We start from the raw sequence: 25,024 nt of genomic DNA on the forward strand, positions 1-25,024 counted from the left end.
CTTAGGGAACCTGGGACCAGCTCAGCCCAGGGAGCCAAACCCAGGACACGCATCACTGCCGTTCCTGCTTGTGTTTACATTTGTATTGATGCCCACGGTGTAAAACACCAATTATTTTAACTGAAAAATCCATGGGCTGACCTAATAAAACTTCCCTTAAAACAGGGATAGGGAAGCATGAACGGCTTGATGCCTCCATAAAACGTTGAAGGTGAGTTTTATTCCAGCTGGGAAATACCTGGAGAGCTTTGAAAAGTCAAACCCTTCACGAGCAGGAGCTGGAGAGGAACCTAATGCCACTTGGCCAAAACCACCCTGTTTTGGGGACAACTCAGCAGCTTTGTGAACTGCTGCACTCTCCACGTGGGGTTTTTGCAATGCTAAGCTGCAGACAGCAAAGAGCCAGGCATTCCCTCCTGGGAAGAGCCACCAGCCAGGGAAAACGCAGCTCAAACACCCCAACACGGTGATTCAGAGAGCAGCTCTGGGTGATGTTGTAACAGCCTGGCAGAAGTAAATTAACGAGGGTGTGTGATTAGTCCCAGTGCCCGTGAAGGTGAAGCACAGAGCAGAGCCTGCTTCTGTTTGCCGCCCACCAGACAGGACAGGACACATTTCCTGGCCGTTCCAAACCTCTCCAGGTGTGTGCACCACCAAGGGCACAGGCACAGGGTGCCCTGATTCAGATTAGCTCCTGCATCTTCCACCTTTGCTTATCTCATTAAAGGAGCAGAAAAGCTTTGCCGGGGGCTCTTTATAAACCCCGATCAATGCCGCCTCTGCGGCCGAGGGGACACTCCTTTAATTGCAAAACAAAATATTTTTTTTTTTCCCTCCTTCCAGCACAGGAACGAGTTCCATCCTCTCGTGATGCCAGGCAGGTTTCAAACCACTTATTGAATAATGCAGAGCAAGAGTTAAAAATTGATGTTAAACTTGATTTCCTGTAGCCTCCTGAGAGGCCACTCAGCTCGTTACAGCCGACGTCTGCGCCGCTCACCCCAAGCCTGCAGAGTGTTAGTGCTTATCAAACTCATGGAAAAGCTCCTTTAATAATCTCCTTTCCCACCCCTGACTTTTCCAGGGCACTGACAGGCTCTTTCTAAAGAGTGTTAGCTCTGCTGTGGGTCAGGGTCTCACCACCCTGCCACGTGCTGCTCCTTCTGTGTCCTGGCAGAAGCCCCTTGCTGTCCCTGAGGTTTCATCCAGAACAGATGCCTAAAAATGGAAGGGCATGGATGGTGGGAAGCAGAGCTGTGCTGAGAAGACCCTGGGGGCAGGTGGGATGGGGTCTGTGATCTAGGTGCGGGAGCAGATCCCATGGATTTGGGTTCCAGCACCAGCCACCACCTCCAAGGAGAATCCCTTTGCCACACCCCATTTGCCCTCTGATGGTGCAGCAGCACCGGAGCTGGGAGATAAAATCCTTGTAGATGTATCCCAAGTCTCCTGCAACAGGCCTAGGTTTCAAACAGACTAAATAAATATTAATAAACCAGAACGAACCCAGGCTCTGTTAGCAAAGGAGAGGGATAACAGATGGGCTGGAGCTAACCAGAACATTATTTCCAGCTGAGGAGCTGGGCTGGCCCACGAGCCAGGATGAGCAGCCCTGGAGCTCCTCTCAGTGCTCCAGGGACCCCAAGGTGGGAATGCTGTGATGGGCTCCAGCCATGGCTCCTCGTGCCCCTTTGCTGGGCAAACCCAGTGCTGCCACCAAAGCACTGCCACCATCACTGCCACTGCCAGTCAGGGCACGTAGAGCCCCCTGTGCCCCCTGTGCCCACCAGCCAGGGCACCCAGGGCACACAGCATCCTCTGGAAATGTCACCCAGGGCGCCTGTGGCACCCAGCATGTGCCACCACTGCTACCCTGGGCATGCAGGGCATGCAGCAGCCCCTGTCACCAGCACCCAGGACACCCAGCACCCACTGTCACCAGCACCCAGGACACCTTGCACCCACTGTCACTGCCACCCAGGACACCCAGCACCCACTGTCACTGCCACCCAGGGCACCCAGCACCCACTGTCACTGCCACCCAGGACACCCAGCAACCCCTGCCACTGCCACCCAGGGCACCCAGGACACCCAGCACCCTTTGTCACCAGCACCCAGGACACCCAGCACCCACTGCCACTGCCACCCAGGGCACCCAGTGCCTGCCATCAGCACAGCCTGTAAAAAGCTGATGTTCCAAAAGCAGGGCAGGAGGTTTCAGACTCAGGCACTGTCCAGCCACAAGTGCAAACAGCAATTACCAGTGAGGGAAAACTTCCAGGAACAAGGGAGGAGCAGAATGATCTTCAGAGGAGCTGCTGAAATGAATGAGAGAAGAAAAAGCCATTCAGCTTTTTAATATTTTGAGCCAGGCTTGGAAGAACAAACAACCATGTGAAAAGGAGCATCCTCTAAGTTACCAGGGAACCGAGGGGCTCCCAGGCTGGTGAGGGCTTTCCTGCATCCCATAAAGCACTTTGTGAGGTCTGCTGCTGGGAGAATGATGAAAAGGGAGGGAATGCATTGAGAGTTTTGTGAATTTGTTTTGTGTTTTCTTTTAATAGGGCAAAAAGTGTACAAAAAAATGGCCTGGCCACCTTGGATCCCCATCGGAGGGAGATCAGAAGGCTCCTGGCTTTGCTGATGGTGTGTGGGGGATGAGGAAACAAGAGGGAAGGCTGGCATTTATAAATTGTAGCTATTAAATCTAAATGGGGGGAACGAAGCAGGCCATAATTGAGCTAACCAGTCGTTTCAAGAGTAAAATCCCAATTTCAGCAGTCAGCAAGAAAGTTTTCATAAATAGAAATACCAACTGTTCAGGTGGAGAACTTAAAGATCTCGGCAGAAGTGAGTGATAAAAGAGTTACTTGAATACATTCAGAGCCCATTGTTCGAGAGAAGAAAGCAGTAAAGAAGAAGAAAATAGGGCTCCTCAAAGTAATGAGTGGAGCAGATGAGGGAGAACAAAGGGCCGGCAGCTCGGCACCCACTTCATTTGTTCCCAGCTCATTGAGGGGAATGAGAAGCTCGAGACTGTTTGATACCACTGAAAGGGTGGTGTTATTAAAGCTCAGATAAATAAACCAGCAGGCACGGGCTGGGGGCTGCTCACACACATCAGGCTCTGGAAATGGAGTCTGGGGATTCTGGAGAGGGAGCAGCAGCTCTGGGGTGGCTGTAATGGGTCTGACTGCACCCAGTGCCTCTGGCAGCCCTGCAGGGGCTCCCTGGCTCTGTGTCTGCTCGGGGTGTGCCAGGGCTGTGCCAGCACAGGTCACATTTAGGGATACCCAAAGGAGGCTACGAAGATGGGGAAGGGCCGGGAGGGGACACATGAAGAACTGAGGGCACTGAGTGTGTTCAGCTGGAGGTCAGACCCCATCAGGCTCTGCTGCTCCAGCCTCGGTGACAGGACCCAGGGAATGGCTGGAGCTGGACTAGGGGTTTAGGTTGGATTTTGGGAAAGGTTCATGCCCCAGAGGGTGCTGGGCACTGCCCAGGCTCCAAAGGAATGGGCACAGAGGCTGCCGGAGCTCCAGGAGGGTTTGGACAATGCCCTCAGGGATTGTTGGGGTGTCTGTGCAGGGCTTGGGGTCAAACTTTTGTGACCTTTTTGGGTCCCTTCTATCTCAGCATGTTCTGTGACTTGATGAGAGATGTCCCAGTGCCTTGGACAGCCTCTGAGCCAGCACCACACTCCCTGTGCTGGAACAAGCTGCCCATAACCTCTCCTACCAAGCTGTTTATTGTTTTGGGCTGCACTTATTTCCAATTATGATTCAGTTTATCCCAATTAAATGCCACTTATACTTCAATGTAGTTATCCAGTCCAATACTCCTAATTAGTTTGTAAAGTATTAGAAGTCAATTTTAATTATTTCCAGTGGGTTTCAAGGAAATCTCAATTAGATATCTGTGCTTTTACTCCGAGCTGTGGCTATTCCTTCACTTCCCCAAGCATCATTTCCTTCCCCACAGCTCCCTGTGCCCAGTGCTGGATCCAGCTGGAGCCACAGGGAGCTCTGGAAGTGGGGGCCACCCAAAGCCAGCAGGGTGCCCAGGCCAGGCCACCCCTCCCTGGCAGCAGGAGCATCGCTGGGGTGGGCACCAGGCAGGGCAAGCAGCTGCCACAGCCTCTGTGCCAGCTACCTGGGGAGCCTCCACGCTGATAAGATCTGTGCTCACACGGTGCCTTTTTTCTTTTTTTTTTTTTTTTTTTTGGTAATTGCTTCGTTTTGCATGGGATTTAATTACAGGAGCCACACGGGGAAAGCGCTGCACGGTTCAATTTTCTGGGGAAGGTTCAATTTTCTGGGGCTGGTTTGTGTCAGGGGGAAGCTGCAGCTGGGGAGGTCTGGCCCGGGTGTCCCTGTCCTTGGGGCACTCCTGTCCCAAAGGGGAGGTGACAAATGCTGGCACAGACAGCAGAGCAGGCAGTGTGTGGATCTTTCGATCCACTTTTACTTATTCCATGCAAATCTGAGGCTGAATTGATTTGCCCCAGCTCCTCCTTGATAGGAGTGGTACTCACTAAACTTAATTTTGTGCACAGTCAAAACGTTGTCACCTCAGCTGCTGGTGCTCACATCCCTTCCCCTGTGGGCAAATCTCCTCCTTGCTCTGGGAAAGCTGAGTGGCAGAATCCCCACTTTAGGGTGGCAAAATAACAACATCAAACACAAATAACAACATTAAAAAAAAATCTAAAGCAATTCTGGGCTTTGACTGAAGATGAATCCTCCCCTTTGCTCATTATAAAATACCTATTATCTCCCTTTATCTCCGAGCCACCGGTGTTATTTCAATTTAACAGTGTATGGGAAATGCAAGGGAATATAATAAAAGAACCATGGATGCACTATTTAATGTCAGAATGACAGATGCTTCAATTAGGCAGACACGGCTATTTCTCCCCAAAATAGATAAAGATGAAATTTTTATAAGATTGCCCTGTTTGTGTTTGTGATACGGTGCTGGTACACGCTTTCATCACAATACAAATTAATACAAAACCTCCGATTTCAGTGGAAACCTGGAGGGATTTGACAGCAATTTTGCAGGTTGCCAAGCTGGCTGGTCATTCCCCCAGCACAGGGAATGCCTTGGCTTTGACAGGGACAGAGTGGGCAGATTCAGGGCACCAACACAGCACAGCACTGGCACAGCCCTGGCGCTGCATGGCCGCGCTCTCCCGGCCCCCTGGGAGCCCTTGACTCCTCTGAAGGTCTCTCCTTTCCAGTGCTGCTCCATTCCAAGGCATGTTTGCACAGTAAGTGGGTCAAGGAATAGTCAACAGAAAAGTTATGTCTGTGTTTACCCAGGAATTACAGATACAGCCTGAATTATGCATGAATTAAAAAAAAAAAGTCAACACGAGCGGCGCAGTAAACACGTTGGCTTTGCCAGGGGCTTGAAGAGGAGGGATCAGGGGAGAGGGGTGCAGGGGAGGGTCCTGTGATGTGGAAATCAGAGGCAGAGTGAAGCCACGAGGTGCCAGGTGCCGTGTCCTGCCTGTGCCTGTCACTGTGATATTTTCTGAAAAATCCTCTTTGCCCAGGATTCCTCTCCTGGGAAGCTGAGAAGCCTCAGAGGAAAAGAAAACCAATGTTATCTGATTTGTCTCTCCTGTTTTGCTGCTTTGGAATGTGGTAGGTGATTTTTTTGATTGGTTCCATGTGAATTGTTTTTGCTTAATGACCAATCACAGCCAGGTGTGTCAGACTCTGAGGAGTCAGCCACGGGTTTTTATTATTCATTCTTGTTAAGCCTTCTGATGTATCCTTTCTCTTTCTTCAGTGTAGTTTTAGCATTTTTTAATGTAATACAATATCATGATATAATAAATCAGCCTTCTGAGAACATGGAGTCAGATTCATTTCTTCCCTCACAAACACCACACGTGCCCTGGGGCACAAGGGCTCCTGCACAGCCACTTGTGGCACTGAGTTCATTCCTGGCCTGAGCCTGCTGTTGATTGTTCCCCTCTTGTCAGCTCTGGCTGTTTGTCCCAGGTCAGATCCCTCACCCTGTTTGGGTAGCGAAGCCCTGCAGACATCATTTATCACTCTATTTCAGCCAAAACAAGCACTACTCTCATTTATTTATTAATCACTTTTCAAATCCAAAGGAAACATCTGTGCAGATTCGCAGTGAAGGGGGTTTGTGGCTAGAGCGAGATTTCCCTGTAATTTCTATAAATAGATCCGCTGTTTATTCCTCATTGTCCCAATAATTCTGAGCACTGATGATCATCCTGATAACCCTTCCTGAGAGCTGTAACCCATCTCTAGCCCTGTGACCCTGAGAGGAGAAGGAGGAGGTGATGCTGCAGTGCTGGTGCTGCTTTCCAGCTGCATTCCCACCAGGACAGGCTGCTGGGAGGAGGGAATCCTCCTCCCATGAGGTGGGTGATGGAAGCAGCCCTGTCCCAGAGGCCACACCAGCCACCCCAGTGACCCCAAGATCATCACCTGACCACCCTCAAGCCCTGGGAGGGGTCTGTAGCTGCTCTGCAAACCCCAAAAAGGGGAAATCCCAGACCTCTTGTGCCACCAGCACATCAGGGGTGACTGTGCTGAGCTGCTCTCATTCCTTCCTGCTTCCTAATTCAGCCCCAACGTGTCACTCATCCATCACAGCCTGAAGCCTCATCCCCCCACAGCACTGGGCTTTGCTGCTCCACTTGGGGCACTCCGAGCTCCCCCTGCTCCCCCAAGGCATCCCTGTGTTCCTGAGAGCCTGGATCAGGCTCCCAAAGTTCCATGTGCTTTTAGGAGCAGGGAGTTTATTTATAATCCTAAAGGCATCCTCGGGGATGAAAATTACAAATGAGGTGTTACGACTCAGCAGTTTGATCCAGTTCTGGGACTTAAAAGATTTGTTAATGATAAATATGTTAATGCCATTAGCGTTTCAGAGGAGGAGAGGATGATGGAGCACAGGAGAGACCTCAGGACATGGAGACAGCTTCATCTCATGGCAGTGACGTGTGACAGGCAGAACGTGCTGCCTGAACTGCCACAGCGAGTCACACCTTGACCCCAAGGCCACCAGGCCACCATTCTTCACTCTTGCCTCTGCTCCAGCACATGAGGAGTGTCTCATATGTCACACCTCATCATCTTGTGTCATCTCAACTCATCTCATCTCATTTCGTCTCGTCTCGTCTCATCTCGTCTTGTCTGGTCTCATCTCATCTCATCTCACCCTCCTGCCATACTGGGGCTGCTTTTTCCCATCTCATCCCAGCCCAGGCCTTGGCACCAGCCATGCTGGCTGCATTCTCAGAACTTTCACACCTGAGAGCTAAACTGCTCCTGAGGACTTTGGGAACTCCATATTTCACCAATTTCTTCCATTGCACTTTCAGGTCTATCCATCACCGTCTCTTAGCAGGAATTTCCATATTCCAGGCGTGCTCTGCTCTGCCAGCCATCCCTTCCGAGCAGGCTCTAACCTGGTTTGCCTCACGCAGATATGAGTAACACATTTAACCTTTTTTATGAGCCATATTTATTGTTTTCAGGCCTCCACTTTCCAAATCTGCTCCCAACAGGCATTTGTCTTTTTGAAGTTCCCAGCGTTTCCAGTGCAGAGCCTGAGAATCAATACAGCTCACATCCCTCCTTCAGCTTTCCCAGCCGCTGGATCCAGATTGGATTTAAGCCGGGCTCCATCCCCCGTTAGGCTTTAAGCAGCCCGAGATGGAGCTTTATTGACTGTGGTGGGAAAGCCTGATTTATCCCTGCTGCTCATCAGCTCCATTTGCCCAAACGGAGCCGCTCCTCGGGATGGCTGGGAGTTGGGACTATAAACATATTTCACACTCTTCTCCTGAAAGAGGTAAAATACGGAGTAGACAGCTCTATCCGCCTCTGGTTATTCTCTCCGATATTTATTTCAAAGCCCTGCGCGAGCCCCCTTTGTGCGGGGAGGAGATAAACCTGCGTTTGAGCTAATTGCAAATCACTTTTCCTGGCGCAGGAGCCATGCGAGGGTGTTCAGGCAGAGGCTCTGAACGTGCTGGGAAACTCACCAGGAATGAGAGAGCTCAGCACAAACCCGGGCTGAGCCCTTTGCTGTCTGCCCTCACCCCATGCCCAGCAGGAGCAGCTCCTTGCCCCCAGCTCTCCCTCCTGCACGGCAGCTCCGTGCCATCCTTTGAGAGCAAAGCCTCCTGTTTTATTTGTGGGATCCCTCGTGGCAGGAAGGAATGAAGAATCTGAATCTGTGTTCACAGAAGGCTAATTTATTATTTTATGATACTATGTTATATTAAAGAATACTAAACTAAACTATACTAACGAATACCAAAAGGATACTCACAGAAGGTTAAAAAGATAATAGTAAAAACTCATGATTCTTTCCAGAGCCCCAACAGAGCTTGCCACTGATTGGCCAATGAGTGAAAACAATTCACACCAGAATGCAATGAAACAACCACCTGTTGGTAAACAATCTCCAAACACATTCCACATGTGAGCACAACACAGGAGAAGTAAATGAGATAAGACTTTGTTTTCCTTTTTCTCTGAGGCTTCTCAGCTTCCCAGGAGAAAAATCCTGGGTGAAGGGATTTTTCCAGAGAATGTGAATGCCACAATCTCCCTGTCCATGGGATGCCTTGTCTGGAGGCATCAGCAGCTGCTGCTCCAGGTGCCAGTGCCTCTCCTGACACAGCTCCTGCACCGTCCCTGGGTGAGGTGGGAGAGCCAGGTGCCTGGCACGGGGCTCACAGAGCTCTGCCCTCGGGAAGCCTCAGGCAGAGCTTTGCTGGGATGCGCCGTGCAGCTGCTCAGCCCTTCCATCCTTACAAACCAGTGCCAGCGCTGGAACTGCCAAAGATGAAAAGAAAAGAAAAGAAAAGAAAAGAAAAGAAAAGAAAAAAGAAGGATGTGGAAGGTGGGCAGGTGGTCCAGCAGCTGCAGCTTGGATTCTGGCTCCCTGTTGGCATCCCAGCCAAATCCCTCCAGGAATCTGACCTGCAGGCGAGCACAGAGCGTGGCTTGTGAGCTCCATCCAGGTGGGGGTGGGAAAAAGCTGCCCCAATACCACAGGGCAGCCCCAGCTACCCCACAGCCATTCTCCCCCGTTTGCACAAACCAAAGTGTAACAGGAAAGAGTCATCACCGCTGATCCCTGACTCATTTTCACTTCGATTTCCCTCACTGGGGCTGCTCGAATCCTGCTGCTGTTGGGATCTCCGTTATCACCACTCCGTGTCTGGCAAAATCCACAGGCAGAAGTCAATCCATGTGCCAGCCACGGGCACCTGACTGAGAGGTGAAAGGGAGTGAGCCCGTGCCGCCAGGAGCTGGGCTGTTCCTGGCACTTGCTGTTCCTCTTTACTTGTGGATAATTCCTGCACGGAGTTCTGTTTCCTCCCAGGAGAGGGCAATGCCACACGCACTGCGGCCACCCTGCTGGGAGGGTTCCTGCCCGCTGGGCTGGGGAGATGCCCCTGGAAAGGGCAGCAGGACAGGGCAGTGCCCCCACTCACACAGCTCCTGCTGCCAGCGCTCCCACCGGAGGCAGATCCATCTAAAAACCAACCTTCCCTTGCCTCCGCTGAAGGTGGCCTGAAAATCCCAGAGTGTGTGTGCTTTAGCAATTCAGGAGAAATTAAACCAGCTTATTCTCAGGAAATCATCCGTTTCCCAGAGAGGCCGGGATGACGGCTGCTGGCACCCGCCCAGCTCGCTGTTAACAAGCGAGCTCGGAATATGAGGCAGCAGATCCAATGCGAATTATTTTTGCAAAGCCGGAGGATTTCATCTCAGATGAGCTGCCAAAGTGGGAAGTTTTAATAAGTGTAATCCTCCAACATAATTAACCAGTGAAGAGATTGGCCCTGGAAGGTTTAAGTGCTGCAGTCCGAGGGCTGCGAATGGGTGCTGGAACTGCAGCTTCGAGCCCCCTTACTCCTAATCAAGGGGCAGGATGGTGGCCCTGTAGCCTGCCCTCCTTCTGGCATTGCTCCATCGGGTCTTTCCCAAGGCAGCAGAAGCAGGGAGAAGAGCCTTGGATCCAGCAAACCCCCCCAAACTGCTCCATGGAGAAGCTGTGGTGGGCAGAGCTTCACACCAAGCGAGTCAGGGATGGCTCCTCCAGTGCTGGTTTAATACAGAGAGATTTGGAAGCTGATGAGCAGGAGCCCTGCAAGATGTTTGGATTTGGGATGAGGTTCCTGGCCACAGGAGTGGGAGAGCCAGTGCAGCTGATCATCCTTTCTGCTGTCAGCCCCACGCAGTTCCCCAGCGAGCAGAGTTGCTTAAAGACGTGTATTAAGGCAATGATGTTGTCTGCTCTGCCCTGCTCCCGTGACAGCTTCCCCCAGCACGGCCAGGGCGAGAAGTTCTGTTTGTGGCATGTCAGGAGGGTGGATGAGCTCTCAGGAGAGCCCTTCTTTACTGGGAAGTGGCATTTCTGTCTTGTAGTCCGGAGAGAAATCGATGAGAAAGCGAGTCAGGGATCAGCAGACGAGGCTGATGACTCTTTCCTGTTACACTTTGGTTTGTGCAAGCGGGACCGAATGGTTGTGGGGTAACTGGGGCTGCCCTCTGCTACTGGGGCTGTTTTTTCCCATCCCACCTGTGTTTCCCAGCAGCAGCTTCCCTGGGAGCCCAGTGCAGCAGTCATCAGGTCAGGTGTCCTTGGGGTGAATTCCGTCATGCTCAGCAAGTCTTTCTTGCCACAAGCAGCAAGAGGGAAATAGAGGAAAAATGATCAGATTTTCTCCTTCATTGAAACAGTGGAATATTGGCTCCTGGTAGATAAGACAAAGAGGGGATAAAGGGTCGCCTTTCCATTAGATTTTCTTAATTGGGCTTTTTTCCTGAAAGCAAAAAATCAATATTTTCATCTACATGAACCCAGTAAGCTCTTCGGGTCATTTGTAATAACACAAACCTGGGCCTTGTACGTGGGGACTGCAGGCGCGAGGGCAGCTGCCTGCTGCAGCCTGGGACCCACAGCAAGGGTTAAAACTGCCACGTGCAGGGGCTTGCTGTGCTGTCCCAAAGGGATTGGGGCTGTCCCAAAGGGATCGGGGCTGTTCCAAAGGGATTGGGACTGTGCCACAGGGATCAGGGCTGTGCCACAGGGATCAGGACCATGCTGGCATTGAGATCCCAGCTGGGTGCCAGTGTGGGGATGCCAGCCAAGGTGTGGTGTTGGAAGCCCAGCTGGGTGCCACCATCAGGATCCCGGTCTGGGTCTGGTTCTGGAAGCCCAGGTGGGTGCCATCATTGGGATCCTCTCCAGGGTCTGGTGTTGGGATCCCAGCCAGGACTTGGTGCTGGAAGCCCAGCTGGGTGCCATCATTGGGATCCCAGCTGCGGGCTGGTGTTGGAAGCCCAGCTAGGTTCCAGCATTGGCATCCTGTCCAGGGTCTGGTGTTGGGATCCCAGCTGGGTGCAGGCACTGGGAGCACAGCCTGGATTTGGTGCTGGAAGCCCAGCTGGGGAATGGTGCTGGGATCCCAGCTGGATTTGGGGGATGGTGCTTGGATCCCAGCCTGGGTTTGGTTTTGCAAGCCCAGCCTGGGTTTGGTGCCTGGATCCCAGCCTGCGTTTGGTTTTGGAAGCCCAGCCTGGGGTTGGTTTTTGAAGCCCAGCCTGGGTTTGGTGCCTGGATCCCAGCCTGGGTTTGGTTTTGGAAGCCCAGCCTGGGTTTGGTGCCTGGATCCCAGCCTGGGTTTGGTTTTGGAAGCCCAGCTGGGTGCCAGCAGTATGTGAGCGATCAAAGACTTCGACGCTGGAGGGAAAAAAGCCCCAATTCTGAGCCCAGCATCCTCAGTCAATATCTGCCAATTCCTAAGAAATTGGCCACCTTGAAGTAACCGAGGTGCAAAATAGAGCCGATTAGAAAAATTAAACTCAGGCTGAGCTGGAAGAAAGGCCATTCAGCTCACTGCAAACATTATCTGCTCTAATTGGAAGCTTTGTTTAATTTGGCTTTGAAATTGAATTCCTTTTCCTTCCTGGAGAACGGTTATTACCTTAATTCTCCTCTTTGAATAAGACCATTTATATGGTCAAATACGGCTTGTTTGCAGCACGGCAAGCCCAGGAGCAGAGCAGCCACAGCCTCTCCAGCCCCCTCCTCAACCCCCATGCTGTTCCCTGGCCCCGATACACGATGCAGTTCACCCTCCCCATGCTGGCCTTGCTTGGTAATTACATTATTCATGGGAAGAGTGAAAGATCTGTTCTCACTTCACCCTCCCTCCCAGGCAGACTTCCCACATTCCCCATTTGCTTTGGGGCAGCAAAGGTGGAGGCAACTCCAGGGCCAGGGAGATTCCCAGCTGGGGATATTGGGTTTCCTCAGGGAAGAGAAGCACATCCTCGTGCATCCATGGCTGCTGCTCTTCAGGGTGAGACATCAGAGTGGATTTTCCTGTCTCCACACCAGCTCTTCTTCGCTTATTCCACCATCCTGTTGCTTATTTGCAGAACAGCAATTGAGGGAAGACAACAGCGTAATGAAGGCATTGCATCCCAATTTCCAAGTGTGGCCAACAAGATCCATCAGGCACTTTAGGAAAATCAAGAACTTTATCTCCAATCAGCCAGCTTTTATCTGCTTAGGGATAAACAAGGCTGAGGAACCAGCGGTAGCAACAGCTGCATCGTAAACAAGCTTGAAACCAGACCCTTCTGCTGGAAGTAAATAATTGATCTCCGAAAAATTCTGCTTAGGCAAAGCCATTTCAATTACCTGCTAGATGACGATGAGTGTGGAGAGAGGTTAACGGCTCTGAAATATTTAAGGAGAAGATGTTTGCCTGGGCGTGCCATGGTTTGTCTTTCATTTACCCAAAAGAGGAGATTATTTGAGCAGTGAAGTGACAGGGAGGCACAGCTCCCTCCAGCCCAACCTTGGAGCAGCCTGGCCTGTGGTAGATTGGAACAAGACGAGCTTTAAGGTCCCTTCCTCTGCTCCAGCCTGTTCCCTGGAGGTGACAGGCATCCCCTGGCTGAGTAGAGGTGGCAGAGGAGCCCTCCAAGCTCCAAGGGAGCACAGGGAAGCCTGGCTGTGAGTGCTGTGCGCTATCAAAGCCTGGGTGTTATCGCCACGGCGGGCGCGAGCGATCGGCTTTGGTTTCCTGAGAGCTTTGATCATGCTACCTCAGCTGTGGGAAATGCGTGGTTCCCTTTGTTTCGCTTAACTTCCCTTTCTTCACTTTCATCCTCATAAATAATTTATTCTTGTTTGTTCTGTTCGCTTTCATATTTTTTTTGTTGTCTTCGCCATTAAAATTCAGCTTCAGTGGCTTGTGGAGGAACTTTGAAGATCTCCCTCCTTGTCCTCAACCTTTCAGAAGGAACAAATTCCTCCCAGGTGTTGTCGTGGGGAGGGAGGCATTTAACCCCTTCTCTCCTGGCTCCTGGATCCTCACAGAGTGCCCACACCTCTGGGGTGTGGAGCATCTCCAAGGATGCCACAGGTGCCAGGAGTGGGAGTGGCTGTGCAGGACATGGACAGAGCCACAGCCCTGCCGAGGGACTGACCGTGAGGATGAAACTGCTTCTGACATTACAATGCGCTCAGCTTTGGATCTGCTGGGTCAATAAAAGCCTTCTCTGAGGAGGGAGTGCTTCTCTCATCTTGAAAAGATTTTAAATTTTCAAAGCAGAGCACAGATTCGGTGGACAGAAATGCCCTCACACAGCTGCTGAGGATGTCTCTCAAAACCACAGTACAGCTCATCCCCTTGCCCTCAGCCTGGCCTCAGCCACCTGCCCCCTTCCCTTTCCCTGCAACAGCTTCCCTAGCTGATCTTTTTTTTTTACAGACCTCTCTTTTTTCACGTTTTGCCCCTATTTTTCCACGCTGAAAGATGGATTTTATTGTATTCACCCTTAAACCCTCCAACACAAAGTGCATCTTCCATTTCCCCTCTCCTCTGCTCTCCCCACGTGGCTCATCCCAGGTTCAGTAACTCCACCAGAGTTCACACCAGAGCATCTGAAACACACCTGCTAGTGAAACACGCTAAGTTGTCCCACTTTGGTGATCACCCCTCAGGCTTTAAATCCCACCAGGCGAGGGCTAGGTTCTCTCTCCGGCAAACTTTGGAGCTTGCCCGTGCCCTGTCAGCACGCTGGGAACCTGTTTGCCCTCCTGGATGAACATGTCACCCGCAGCCTTTTCCAAGCATCGGGAAGGCAATTACTCAGAGGGGAAGCGAGCTGCCTCTGCATTAGCCGGCATCATTTGTTCTGGGGTCGCAAAATCGCTGTTGTCACTGTGAATGCTCTGAGGATGGGGAGGGGAGGGATGCTGCTCCCCGCCGTGCTGAGCCCAGCACCGCCCGTCTCCTCCGGTTCCCATCAGGATTTAAAAGCGCATCCCGGAGATCCGGGTGTGCTTTCCAGTCCAGCTCAGCGTGCTCCACCTCCAGCTGCCCAGTGCGATGCAGGGGCAATTACCGGTGATTATCCAACATGTCAGTGATGTCACTTACCCCAGAGGAGCTGGGAGAGCTCTTTAAACTGCTGATCCCGCAGCCCAAAGTCCAGGGGAGGACCCGGGAAAATTGGCTGAGAGATCCTGCCTGCCAGGCTGCCTCTGGGGAGACCTCGCTCTGCTTGTAGCTCCTGTCTGAAATTTCTGGGTCAGGATTATTGATTGGGATCATTAATTGGCCTGGCTGCGTGAGCGGGGGGCCGCAGAGGTGCCTCGGTAGGCAGATCTCCGTGCAGCCTGCTGAGGCTCTGTGCTGCCTCTGTGCCTTTTCCCTGCCTCTTTTCTGTGGCTTTTGAACCCTTTTGTCCTCATCTCTGCCTATCCCAGCCCTTGTGGGCTGCTCCTCCAGGGTCACCACAGCTCCCTGGGGATGGAGAGGGACCTGATCCCGCTGTGGGTGTGCAGGAGGGCTCCCTGTGCCATCCTCACTGGAGCTGGCACAGTTTGAACTGCTCCCACAGGGCAGAGAGGATGCAAACCCCACCTGTGAAAAGGCATGCTGGTTTGTAAGGAAATTTCCTATCTAGGAGCCTCCTGGAAAATATGTTTCAAGCTGAAGGGCTTAGGGTGAATAATCACCATTGGATGTGTCTCTTTGCTGCTGTGGGATTTATAACAGCCAGAAAACAGACAAGCCCAGGATGGCACCTCTACCAACACGTGTTATGTCAGTTCACACCATGTTACCCTCCCTGCATATTTTCTGTGCTAATCGGATTTGACTTCCCTGCAAACTGACAGCGCTCGCAGGTCGGCACAGAGGCACACACCACTCCTGGAATTAAAAATAGTCAGTAATCGGCACCACTGGGCAGCTTTGATCTCAATCCCATGCAGACCGTGATGGTTTTCCGGCTCAGGCACACAGGCCAGGCACGGATAGGAGTCTGTGCAGGGAGGCAGGTGGGCTGCTGTGAGTTCCTGTGCCTCTGCAGCATGCCAGAAACTCTCTGTTTTAGGGCTGGGGATCGAGGCTGAGGTCTCAGAGGGCCCTGAAATTTCAGATCCTGTCAAAATGAGTGGGTTCACTTCCAGTGAGTCACCCATGTGAAGCAGCAGGCTGGAGCCCGGGGTGGTGGGAAGGGCTGCGGGTCCCTCTGGAGCTCGGTGGGCAGGAGCAGCCTGGCACATCGGGCACTGCCCGGGCTGCAGGAGCGCTCCTGCCGCTGGTGACACCTCTGCAGATTGCAGTGCACCGGGTTAACTCGCAGCAGGCAGCTCCGAGCGCTGCCAAAGTGCTGCTGCTCATCCTGCCCAGAGCTTCAGCCCCCCGGGAAGCGGGGAAGGGTCTCCCGAAATATCCTCCCCTGCTGCTCTCCGCTTTGGGAGGAGCCGAGGAGATCTCACATCGTGAGCTCCCCTCCGGTCGTGACAGACAAAGCAAAAGCTCTTCCCAGAACCCAACTGCAGGGCTTTGAGCAGCAGTGGCTGGTTTGAAGGAAACAGGAATTTCTTTGCCCAGAGGAGGGAGGGAAGACGATAGAGTTGGGTTAAACAGTAATCACAGGTTGAGGGAAAGAACAGAGGAATTTAAAGCTAATTAAAAGTATCTGAGGTTTTTTAAAACCACTTCTAAAGCAGATAAATGGAAATAACCCACCGGGTGCTGATGAGCTTTGAATTTTGTTAGGAATCACAGAAGAATAAATTTAGCAAATCACCAGGAAAGGCTAATGCAGCCCTGGCTCTCCAGCACACATCCAGCACTGGTAATTCTCCAAATTCCTGACAATTATCCATTTCAGGAGACACTTCCACTTATCTTACCTCACCTTAAAACCTTCCCATTGAACTCTGCCTGTGATTAATCTTTGTTCTTGCTCACCTTTCTCTGTTCTCCATTATCGCTTTCCTGTGCAGTGACATCCATCCTCACCTGCCTGCCCCTTTTCCTGTGGCTGCTCCATTTCAGACGGATTAAGCTTTTAATTGCAGGGAGGTTTTTGCTTTTTTTTTTTTTTGCTTCATCACTGCATCATCACAGAGCTGCCTGCCAGCTCTTTGAGGCTTCTGGGGCAGCTCAAATTCTTCCCAGAAGGATGGGTGGGATGCTGTGGATGGCAGCTCCCTTCCAGGAGAGCAGGATTTGGTCCAGACCCCAATCAGACCCAGGTGAGGGCAGCAGATTTTGGCTCTTAAGGAATATGGAAGTGGGAATTTTGCAGAAACGGAGGGGGTTTTGAGAGAAGGATAAATGCAAGATGGAAAATGCCAAGGGAAGAAGGACGGCAGCCCTGAGACATCCCAGCATCCCTGGCTGCAGCACGCAGGGAACAGGGAGGAGAGCCATGTGGGATGGCAGAGTAAGGAAGAGGAGATGATAATAATAAAAAGGGAAATGAAATAAACACAGGAGAAATCCAAGCTGCATCTCAATAGACTGTAGGGTTCAATGAGCAGCTGGGACAAAAAAAAAAAAACCAACCTGCAAACACCGTGGTTGCTGAATAATAGAGATGGGAGAGCAGGTGATGATAAGGCAACCAAAGGAAGGAAGGTGGGAAAAAATAGAAAGGAGAAATTACTGGAGGGAGAAACCTGCAGGTGATGTGCTATTTTACTATGCTAATAAAGAGATGAAAGCAACTGGAACAGGAGTAGAGACTGGAAAAAGTCTTACTTTTGTTGGAAAGAATAAGAGGATAAACGTTTTTAACATTTATGAAGTAGCAAAATAAAGCAAAGAAAGGCTCAGAACATCAGCTCGTAGATGAGGAAATTAAAGCACATAAAATATTTATTCATTTGTGCTTAGTGGCTGTCAGCCATGCATGCATTGGAGAAATGGGATGTTTCTAGGCACAGTTTTATTCCTGCTCCTATTTTTCCCTCCTTTCCCAGGGATGAACAGGAACAATTTGGTGAATAGTAGCTGAACGCTCGGCTCATTTTCTACATTCCATTAATGTTTCATTTCTTAATACCCTTGAAACAAAAATGGGAAGTTGGTATAAAACATTATTCTCCTTTCAAATCACAAAGAAGAGGAGCGTGGTTCCAGGCCAGGCAGCAAGATTACAAACTGGCATCTGTGTTAAAATGGGAATGCAGTGCTGGTGTCAGTGCCAGGCTGGAAGAGGCCCTTTAATGAGCCACAGAAAGAGGGATGTAACACAGGTTTTTCCATGTCACCAGCTGTCTCCAGCCTGGCCCAAGAGGACCATTTCTGAAGAAAGCTCTTGGCTCCTTGTCTCTGAATATTTCACCTGCCATCCTCACCAACACAGGGAGCAGATTCTTTGCTCCAGGCAACTTATCAGTTGCTGCACCAGCAAGGAAAGCAGCTTCCAAATGACAGATGTGTGCCTCAATGGCTGAGGTGGCACAGGAGCTCTGTGTGCTCCCAGACCTTCGTTAGATGCCTCCCTCTCTCAGTGGTGCTGCAGGAACGGTGCCTCCAGCACTCGGAAGTTGCTCCTGGACCTCAGCACCAGGGAGAGGGGCTGGGAGGAAGATCTGCCTTTGGAGAATCCCTGCCTGTCCCTTCTTGTGTCTTCCTGGAAGAAATCCAGCTGTGCACGGGGGGCAGGAGCAAGGCAGAGATCAGCACTGGGATGGAGCTCAGTGCCTTTGTGCCTGGGCAGGGCAGGGGTGGGCAGGGGCTGCACCTGGGCAGGGCTCACCTGGGTATGGGCTGCACCTGGGCAGGGCTCAGCTGGGCTGGCTCAGCTGGGCAGGGTGAGGGGTGGTCAGGGGCTCACCTGGGCAGGGTTTACCTGGTCTGGGCTCACCTGGGCATGATGAGGGGTCGGCAGGGCTGCACCTGGGCAGGGTGAGGGGTGGGCAGGGGCTCACCTGGGTATGGGCTGCACCTGGGCAGGGCTCACCTGGGCAGGGCGAGGGGTGGGCAGGGCTGCACCTGGGTATGGGCTGCACCTGGGCTGGGCTCAGCTGGGCAGGGGCTCACCTGGGCAGGGCTCACCTCGGCAGGGCTCACCCGGGCACGGCTCACCTGGGCAGGGTTTACCTGGGCTGGGCTCACCTGGGCAGGGCTCACCTGGGTATGGGCTGCACCTGGGCAGGGCTCACCTGGGCAGGGCGAGGGGTGGGCAGGGCTGCACCTGGGTATGGGCTGCACCTGGGCAGGGGCTGCACCTGGGCAGGGACAGCACCTGGGCAGGGACAGCACCTGGAAAAGGGCTGCACTTGGGCAGGGCTCACCTCAGCAGGGCTCACCTGGGCAGGGGCTGCACCTGGGCAGGGCTCACCTGGGCAGGAGCTGCACCTGGAGAAGGGCTGCACCTGGGCTGGGCTCACCTGGGCTGGGCTCACCTGGAGAAGGGCTGCACCTGGGCTGGGCTCAGCTGGGCAGGGCCTCAGCTGGGCAGGGCTCACCTCGGCAGGACTCACCTGGGCTGGGCTCACCTGGGCAGGAGCTCACCTGGGCAGGGTTTACCTGGGCAGGGCTCACCTGGGCTGGGCTCACATGGCACGGCTCCCTGGCCTCTTGCTGACTTTAACGCGTTGGATGGGGAATCCCGGGCGCTCCAGCCCCGGCTGGCACCGCCTGCTGCCTGTCAGATACGTTTACACTCCGACAGCAGCGCCGAGACTCGAGCAGCCCTGAGCTCGCTCGCTGCTCCTGTCTTTTAGGAAGCAGCTCTTTCCCATTGCCAGGCTGCCCGGGTTTAGCTGGGCAGATGTGGGTGTGTGCCCGCCTTCCTGCCCTCTTTGGGCTGTGGGGCCCAGCGGATCAGTCAGGATTTGGGTGGGCAGATCTGCCTGGAGGATGCAGGTGTGATGCTGACACCCCAAAGGATAACTCCAGGCTGGAGAAGGTACATCTCAAAGCATCCGGCCAGGCCCACGCTGCAGCAGGTACCCCTCAAAGCATCAGTGGCTGTGCATGAGGACACGCTGGAGTGCCTCACAGCTCCTGTCATCACCCACCATCTGCTTTCATCCTCATTTCCACATGCATCTGCCTAAAACACAGGGGGCAGCCATTCTTTCAGAAGAAACCTCAGGAAAACAACTTTCTATAACGGGCCTGAAATGTCTTGCTTTGGTAACAGATATCCATAAAAGCACAAGCAGCTTTTCCACTCCTTTTTTAAGCTGTCAGGGCTGTCATGGCTGAACCCAGACGTGGTCATCAGTCACACATTTCACACATAACAAAGAAGGGCTTTATGCCCAGCCCCTAATTGCAACATGGCTGTTTAAAGGTAAACGGGAAATGGGCTACAGAAATATTAAATCCCAGTTATCTGCATCCATTATCTTGCATTTTTTTTTTATTGCTAAGCAGAATAACTGTACACCTGCATCCCAGGTGTGGAGCAGCTCCATGGGCAGCCTGGGGCTTTGCCTCCCTGTTGTGCCTGGCCTGGCTGGGTGTCAGGGGTGGCAGGAGCATCAGCATCTCTGCCTGGAGGAGGAGAAGGCAGCCAGGGCTGGAGCTGCACCTTCCCAGGCAGGGCTGTAGGCAGGAGCTACCCTGTCCTTCCAGCCAAGGTCAGGTCAGCGCTTGTTTTTTGCAGAATTACAAGTGCTAATGTTACATTACATGTTTTCCTGGGTCTCTTGGGATTAATGGCAAAGCTGCTGGTTAGCCCAAGGGATTTTCTAAATCCTCCCCTTCCAGGAGCGCTATCGCAGGAGAGCTGAGCCTTGGGCAGGCTGGGAAGTGCAGGAGAGCCTGTGCTGCTGCCTTTGCAGCCTTCTGTAAAGCACAGAGGTGTCAATATTAATTTGATCATAAAGCTCAAAACCTCCCTTGATTTCTCGCTTTATCAGAAATGATAAATTCTTAGAGAATTTCTTCGTCTGGATGTTACAGTTTCCAGTGAGGTACTTGGATAATGGAAGGTAAAATCAATCCATTGACTTCAATTGGGATCTGCCAACTTGCATCAGCTGAAAAGATGCTCCTTTTTTGTCTTCTGGTGACAATCTTATCAAAGTGAGGCTGGCTCTTCCCAAGAAAAGGAGATGCTGATAACCACAACAAACAGTTCGCTGCACACCCAGATGATGTAACTTCCATCTCTGATGCAGGATCAGAATTTTCTCAAGGACAGATAAAAAACAGAAGCAGCAAGTTCTCAGGGTCGTGGCTGGCAAAGTTTCTTTAACAGCTCCTAATGGCACTTGTGGAAGGTGCACAGGAGCTCCTGCACTGTGGCAATCAGAGTCCCTGAGCTGCAGTTGCCATGTGTCACAGTTGAGCCCAGCTGGAAGCCAGGTGCCACGGAGATCTGGTGAGCATCCCCTGCAGAAAAGTGCCTAACCCTAATCCCTGCCAGCTGCTGAAATCAAGGAAAGCCTACAGGGTTCCATTTTCCTAGGGGGATGAAGCTTGGAAGCTCAAGGGTGGGGAGAACTGTGCATGGATGTAGCTATGAGGAGGAAACCAGCAGCAGAGTGAGGCATGTGTCCTCTGCCTCAGCTCTGCTGCTCCTGCCTGTCCTGCTCTCCTCTGAAGAGCATCCTGTGCTCCTCTCATCCACACTGGGTTTCCAAACCCTCTCTGTTCCCTCGAGGCCTTCAGCAACAACGTTCTGCATATAGACTCTCACCAAGCTCTGGCACTCGATTCAATCACTGCTTAATCTAACCCTCTAATTTAATCAATACTTCACGGACAAGGTCTTTGTTTAAAAACCCAAACAAACACAAAACCTTCCAGTCTCTTTTGTGATTGCTTTGTGCAGGTGGTATTAGGTTAATGCAATCAGCAGAGATAAAGCTGCTCTCCATGTAATGAGGGATCAGCCTTGCTGGGGGTGCTGTGGAAGGGAGGGAAGCAGGAAGAAAGAAACCACAAGCTGGGTACTTGAGATGTTACCAGTGACACCACCAGATTCAGGGTGACCCTTTCTGCTGCAGGAATAATGGGAGGCACCAGCAAGTGTTCCACTCCTCTCCAGATGCTTTGAGTGAGAAGAAAGATGTGCTGCAGTGTCAAGAGGGAAGGATGGACACAGGTAGCGTGGACTGCGTGGTTTTCCAAGGTTGTGTGGCTCTTACAGTGGGGAGTGCTGGATCTGGTTGCTCAGGGTGAAGCTGCTTTTCCTCACTGAAGCTCCAGCTGTGCTGGGGCCCTGGCATGTGGCTTCAGCTGCAGCTCTGCCCTCCCCATGCCCACTGGTAGTGCTGGGGGAGCCCATGCTTGGGGCTGTCTCTTGGCTGAACAAGGCGATGCAGCAGCTCTCGATGAGCACGAATCCTTCAGCAGTTGTTCCGTGTTTAATCAAATTTGTAGAGCCTCAGGCCATTCATGGGGAAAAGCGTTTCTGTAATAAGAGGAAGGTTTGCCTGTCAAGGGGTGCGAAGCCAGATAATGAAGTTATTCTTTCTCGTTGCATTTTGCTATGAGTTTCTTGAGAACGCTCTCAACAAAGTAATGATGCACGGAGAGGTTTTCAGGTTCTATAAATGTGGCAGCAGCCTCCACTTGAAGGAAGGGCTTAGGGATGCCAGTATGTCTCCAGCTTCATAAAGCCTGCCCCTGTGGAAACCCAGGATAGGTGGGCTTGATACTGCAGGTGCAAACCCAGTGAGGAAGAGACTGGGCTCTCTGGAAAAAGACCCATGGTGCTTGCTGGGATTTTTTCCATCCTAAATTGCATGGACAGTGCTGGTGGGCTGTCCTTGCCATCTACGTCTTCACCTGTTTGGGAAATTTTGCCTGCAAAAAGCTGTGGTGCTTTGTTCACGTTGCACTTCTACTGAAGCAAATCAACGACAGAAAAGCCAGCAAGGGATAATATAACCCACAGAAACAAACTACAGTTAAGTATGAGGAAGAGGATTAAAAAAACTAACAAAAACATTTCTACCTTTTTGGTTTTCTTTGGAAAGCTCAATTGACTCCCTCGAAGCCCCCAACAAAGTCAATGATACTTCATCTTTAATTTGATTTTTCCCTTCAGTAAGGGTGGCGAGCATTAGCATCACTGTAATTCTGCAAAGTGCCATTAAATAACAGGGGAATATCCAACGTGAAGATTATGTGTGGTATCAGTGGCAAAATATTACACTCAGCAATGATTTAGGCGAGCATTAATGTCTCAGGCATGCTGCGAGAGATGTCAAGAATTGGACAATAAAACATCTCATTCTTCAAACAACCACTCGGGGCTGATGCCGGGCTGCTGGGGAGGCAGATGGGCACCCGTGGAGCCGAGCAGCCCCTCTGCAGCCGCTGCCCTGCCCGCGTTCCTCCGAGGGCAGACACCTCCGTGCGCGGGGGAGTGATGGATGCTGCCCATTTCCCGCGGGTCGATAACGGCATCGCTGCAGACCACCGTTATTTTTGTGTTTAATTCACTGAATAAAATGAACCAGGTAAATCACTCAGAGGAGATGGGAGAGGATGTTAATAGGCACATTTGCAGCGCTATCTAAAAATGAGCTCTGCAATTACTGACTCATGCCGGCGCTTGTGTTTGGCGGTGCGGCTGGAGGCGGCGCTCGCCCGCCCCGCCAGTGGCCTGGGGAGCAGCTCCTGGCTCCTCAGAGAGGGCTGGGGCCTGCAATTCAGTGGGGTTTTACCAGGGGGATGCCCAGGGCCTGGTAGGCCATCACAGGGGAACAGGGCCCTGCTTTTTTTTAGACTTGCAGACCTGAGGCTGAGCTGGGAGGAATGGAACAGGGTTGGGCAGCTCTTCATGGACTCGTAGGGTTGGACTGGAAGGGACCTTGAAGCTCATCCTATTCCAGTGGGAGTGGTGCTGAGCCCTTTGGGCAGTGTTGCCACAGAAGACACTTCCTTTCTCCAGAAGTCCAGAAGACTCTGCCTTTCTCCAGAAAAAAGGCATGGGCTGTGTTCCCTCTCTCCCTGAGGCAGGCGTGCTACCTCCTGAGCATCCTCATCCTGAGGGCTGGGGGCTGCAGTTCAGTGGGGTTTTACCAGGGGGATGCCCAGGGCCTGGTAGGCCATCACAGGGGAACAGGGCCCTGCTTTTTTTTAGACTTGCAGACCTGAGGCTGAGCTGGGAGGAATGGAACAGGGTTGGGCAGCTCTTCATGGACTCGTAGGGTTGGACTGGAAAGGACCTTGAAGCTCACCCCATTCCAGTGGGAGTGGTGCTGAGCCCTTTGGGCAGTGTTGCCACAGAAGACACTTCCTTTCTCCAGAAGTCCAGAAGACTCTGCCTTTCTCCAGAAAAAAGGCATGGGCTGTGTTCCCTCTCTCCCTGGGACAGGAATGCTACCTCCTGAGCATCCTCAGCCTTGAAGTTTCCCAGCCTCCATGAGAGGCTCAGGCTGGACCAGGCGCTAGACAGGCAATATGCAGCACTCTGCCAGCTCCCCAAAATAGCATCGTACCCAAGGCTGGATTAATCCTTGCAGAGCCTCGCTGCCAGAGCAGCCCACGATGGGTGCTGGGAAGCGTTCCTGCCAGCACGCAGCATTCCCACCTCGGCAGGAGGAGAAGGACAGGGCGGGGGGCCCAGGTGCCATGGCCATCGACCAGTTTATCACGGCAGAGCAGAATTAATCTCTCGGATCAGCAGAGTCATTGTGGCTTACAGAAAACAAAACAAAGGCAATTATTATTCCTCCCTTGTCGGGGGGCCGTGGCTAATGTCGTTACGCCGAGCAGCGAGGCGCCAGGGAAATCTCACGGTGCTGATAAAGCGCTCAGCAGCTGCACAAAGCAATTACAGTGAGACCATGGGGCTGTGCTGGGGGCTCAGCCCCTCCTGGGGCCAGGGCTGTCCCCAGCTGTCCTCACAGGGAGCCCTTTGGCAAGGCAAGGTGGGTGCTCTTCCTCTCCTCCAGGTGCCTTCTCCCATGTCAACGCTGGTGCATGGTCTGCTGAAACCTTCTCCAGAAGCAAAGCAATTTTGGGGCTGTGGGACTGATTCCCCCACAGGCACCCTGAGTGGTGTCACCTTCCTTGTGGCCAGAATCAGCTAGAGGCGTTGCCATGTCACCCAACAAGGAATGTGTTGTCCCAGAAGGTGTCACAGCTGCTCTGGGTGCTGTGCAGGCTGGTATAGAACAGCAATAGAGTGGTGCTTAGGGTTTTTTTATAACTCTTAAATCATTCCCCAGCTCTCGCTGCTGCTTTAAATTGTAACTTGGCTTTTAAAAAGTTTATCGTGCACTAATTCATTCAGCCCGTTCATTTCCATTCTGCTGACAGCGGACAAAATTGCTTCTTTTTTCATCCCAGAGAATTCTAACTTTGTCAATTTATGGCGCCTTTTTGATTTAATCAGGAAATTTCCTAAACTTCCGTGGCAATAACAAGACATTTTTCAAGCAGTACCTGAGAGCTGGCTGGGCATTATTTATATCCCTGGTGCACAGAGTATTTCGGAAGGACTTCCCGTGAGTCACTGGTGGTCAGAAGATGCAGGTTGTTCCCAGGATTGCTCAATTGTGCTCCTGGGGAGCAACAGGAAAACCCCTTTTTTTGCCTTTGTTTTGCCATTGTCTGAAAAGTCCATGTGTTTCCCTTTCCCTCTGCCCACCCTGGAGGAGCCCAGACCCCTGGCATGACCTGGACATGCCGGCCACCTCCAGTGCCATGGATGTGCTTCATGTGCCATGGATGGAGCTGCTTTGGTGCTGCCCTGCAGAGCTGGTATCA

This window comes from Pyrgilauda ruficollis, unplaced genomic scaffold (genome assembly GCF_017590135.1).
Source record: "Pyrgilauda ruficollis isolate IOZ18807 unplaced genomic scaffold, ASM1759013v1 scaffold39, whole genome shotgun sequence".
Taxonomy (NCBI): Eukaryota; Metazoa; Chordata; class Aves; order Passeriformes; family Passeridae; genus Pyrgilauda; species Pyrgilauda ruficollis.